This window comes from Nicotiana tabacum, chromosome 12, assembly GCF_000715075.1.
Source record: "Nicotiana tabacum cultivar K326 chromosome 12, ASM71507v2, whole genome shotgun sequence".
Lineage (NCBI taxonomy): Eukaryota > Viridiplantae > Streptophyta > Magnoliopsida > Solanales > Solanaceae > Nicotiana > Nicotiana tabacum.
The window spans coordinates 9241145-9245075 of record NC_134091.1 but is presented as its reverse complement, the minus strand read 5'-3'; the positions used below and the strand labels follow the sequence as shown (position 1 = coordinate 9245075).

The window sequence follows — 3931 nt, the reverse complement described above, 5'->3', positions numbered from 1 at the left end:
ATTTCTTACTTTAGGTTGTGTTAATATTAGCAAGGAAGTTCCATGGTGTTGCTATATGTAACACTTAATATTATTTTGACGAGTTGTTATTAAATATAGTATATAATTAAGTTTTGGGTTCCAACCTTTTGTATTTATCTAAGAATATTTAGTAGTTGAGGAACCATTTTATTTCATATCTATCCATAAACTCCCCATTCTTCTACTCTTCAGAAACAAAGAAGAATAGCTATCTTTCTATCTCTCTTTCTATCTCTCTTTCTACTCTATCTTTCTACTCTATCTCTCTATCTCTATCTCTATCTCTCTCTATCTCTGTCCTATGTAGAAACAAGATTCTGAAGTTTCATTAAAAAAAAAAAAATCCCACGGATTTCTACCTAATCAACAAGCAAAATTCGTTTTTGGTGAAGATCAAGTTGCTCCTCTTGGTAAGTTTCTAAACCCATTTTTATACTAGACATCTACTAGTATTGTATATATATCTTTTTGTACAGAGCTCCGATTTAAGGGATCTAGGACTTTCTGGAAAGGTATTTCATAAATCTATATTTTTTATGAAGGAATCAAAATCTAGTTTTACTGTTATGAACCTGAAAAAGAGTCAGAAAGTACAGGGCAGGTGCTGTCCAGATTTCCAGTTTAAGAAATACTCCATGTACTGCTGTTAGTAATTTTAGCATAACATTTTGTTCAAAATTGATATGGAGGTGATTCAAGATGTTATAAAACGATAAGACATAGATATACAACTTTAGTGAAGACCATAAAGTCTAGTTTGTCCGTATAGATCTTCAAAACCGAGTCACAACTCGGAACAGTGATATTGTCCAGAATTTCTGTTTCAAACGTTTTTGAGTAATTTTTACCAATATCATATTTAGTTTGACTTGTTAAATCATTGAACTTATTTAGATATTTGATTATGTATTTAAGGTATATAAATCCTTGAAAAAAAATCAAAGGGGAAGTGTTTGAGGAGGTGGACAGATTTGGTTTGTTTACGGCGTAGACGATTCGAACGTCCCCAAGTTGTGATTGAACTGTTTTGTGGTAAAATACCAAGGTTTGTGTATAAACTTGTACTCTTTTTGCTTGCTGAAAATATGTTGAAATAACCTGATATTTTATTTTTCTTGTCTTCAATTTATATTGTTATATTCGTATTATATTAAGTCTTGTAAGAAATTTGCTAAATCGCCCATTCGTACGGATTGTTTGATCATTTTGCATTCTTGTTGGGACTTTGTCCTTCTTGTGGCAGTGACTTAGTCACTCATCTTGGCATGCCTCTTGATTCGGATCTTTTGCCATCTTGACTTTGGATTTGTAGTTCGTCTTGAATTATGGAACTTGTCCGTGTTAAGTACTAACTAGGAAGCCATTTTTAATATGGTTCTTGATTCTCTTATCTATTGGGTTTTGACCCTACTTGATTTGGGGTTTCGGTCCATCTTGATATTTGATTATGCTTAGTGTGATGGCATGACGTACATATGCAGATTTTACACTTTGTCTTGTAAATATGTAGAAAAGAAGAAAACTAGTTCCTTTTTTTATATACCCGATAGTTTGAAATTTTTGTATAATACAAACTTGCAGTGATTTTGAATGAGTGCATAAATTTGTTAGAAAGTTGCTTTAATCTCTTGATTGTGCAAGAAGGGTTATATCACCCTATGATAATATTTTGACATTGTATTTTATTTAAAATAAAATTTTGGTGTATGTTAAAAAAAATATATTGCACTTTGAACCTTTTTGCATAGGCCTATTTCCGCTACTAAATTATTTTAGATATTTTTATTAATATTTTGTAAGTAGGGAATTAGATTTGTTTCTTAAGTAGTACCCTCTCAAAGGGGTTGCTACATAGAAAGCCTCGTCACTACTTCACCGAGGTTAATCAAGATATATACTGAGTACATGAGGTCAATTGTACTCATGCTATACTTCTGTACCTTGTGTGCGGATTTTGTAGCGGAGCTGCGGGTGATGACAGGAGCTGACTCTAAAGATGCTCGTGCCTTCCGGATATGTCTACCACTTGTCTCGGGGTAGTCCTACAGATGAATTCTATTTAAGTACATTTCAAACAGAAGTTGTATTTATTTCATATCCATTTTTGCAACAATCTAGTCTTAGTAGCTCATGTCTTGTACTACTTGTCCTTGAGATTTTGTATGGAAATTCAATTATATCGATTGTTGATCACATTTATTTTATTACGGTTGTGTTAACTGTTATTTGGCTGACCTAATGGGTCGAGTTAGGTGCTATCACAACTTGTAAATTTTGGGTCGTGACAAATTTATCAAGAGCTCCTTTTTTAGATTGTATTAAAATTTTAACTCTTTTTTTTTGATAATAAGTTTTATATTTTCACATATTTAAATTCTAATAATATTTAAAAAATATACTTATGAAGTAAAAATAACAAAAATAACAAATATAAGATAAAAAGATACTAGAAAGTTAGAATGAAAGAACCCAATTCAAAAAGTTTGAAGACCTAATTCAAAATTTTGTATTGCTGCTTCAGATAATTTCCGCAAGGATTTAAACGTGAAAAATAGAAAATGAAACACAATATATACCGAAAGTAAATTTTAATTATGTTTTTGTAGAAGAAATAGAAATATTTATCGGATGTTTTGAACAACGAAGAGTTGATCTTAGATTTGACCTTCGATCCCAAGCATCATTCTCTTTGGTTTCTTCCTACAATCATAGTTGTAACCATTGTTTATTTGGTTGTAGACTATGGGATAATGTTTTCGATGATCAATTGGAGAAATCTTGGGTTGTAACTACTGAATGCAAACAAGACATTCAACTATGTTGAGTGCTTGAGACATTGATGGGGTTCATATATTGTAGAGACAATAGTTCTATTATGCCGGTATATATTATCATGATCGAATGATTCCTCAATCATACCTTTACTCTTGCTATCGCATCTTGGACACTCAAACTGATTGAGAAAATGCAAAAGACCGTGAGTTCAATGAACATAATGATAATTGGCATTGGTTCTGAGTTGAGACAGCAACAACCAACATATGAGTTCCAAGACTTTATTGAATGGTCTTCCTAGTTTTAATTTTAATTCTAATATGGTATGTCTATACTTATTTAGTTATGGAAATCTATGTGACTATAGCATGCCAGTTTAAGCACGACAACTTATAGAGGAGTATAAGGAAAAAGATTGTTGCTTGGGCTATGGGTTCGGCTATTGGGGTTTAGGTTGTCATTTACGAGATATCTATCTTAATTAACATAACATGTAACCCATGCAAGGGCAGAGGTTGTTGATTGAAATGTCCGAATAGCCACCTATTTTAATTGGACATCATCAAAATTGTCTTGAATGAGTTTGTAATAAGTTAAGGAACTTTTTGCAAACTATAAAAGATTCATCACGGGAGGATAAGATTAGGGTTGTTGCATGTAGCTTTCAATTTCTCTTACGCTTTATTTGCACTGTACTCCAATTATGACTTATTGATGGTTCCCATACATTTGGCTCTATTTAGTTGTTCAAAAGAATTGTGCGAATATATAATTATATCTCGTGGTAATTATGTCATCAATAGTAGACTAACCATACTGCGAGAACATTTGATATGTGGGGTGGGAGTGTGCAGATGCCTACTAGAAAAAGAATAATGCATTTCACTATGATGGAGATGAGGGGAGATGTCCATATGAATGGAACTTGGTACATTTCTCAGTTTGTAATTTTATATTTTTCACTAAAGAATCGAACAGCTATGACATGTAATGAGAAAGGTGAGTAATGATCTTATTCTTTTCTATATTGTTGTTAGCTATATGGTTATTATTAAGAACTAAATATTCTCTTCTTTTTGCCGCCGTAGAGTCAAATTTGAAAAAATCATGCTAGGAAAGATCGTGCCATTTCGGT

General features: G+C 32.2%; 1 long non-coding RNA gene across 1 annotated transcript; it reads left to right on the top strand.

The window, feature by feature from the left end:
- Nucleotides 1–216: 216 nt before the first annotated feature.
- LOC107782277 (uncharacterized) lies at nucleotides 217–2240 on the top strand. The gene is made up of 3 exons (XR_001647191.2): nucleotides 217–431; nucleotides 937–1066; nucleotides 1982–2240. It is a non-coding gene; the product is annotated as an uncharacterized LOC107782277 (long non-coding RNA).
- The last annotated feature ends 1691 nt before the right edge of the window (nucleotides 2241–3931 follow it).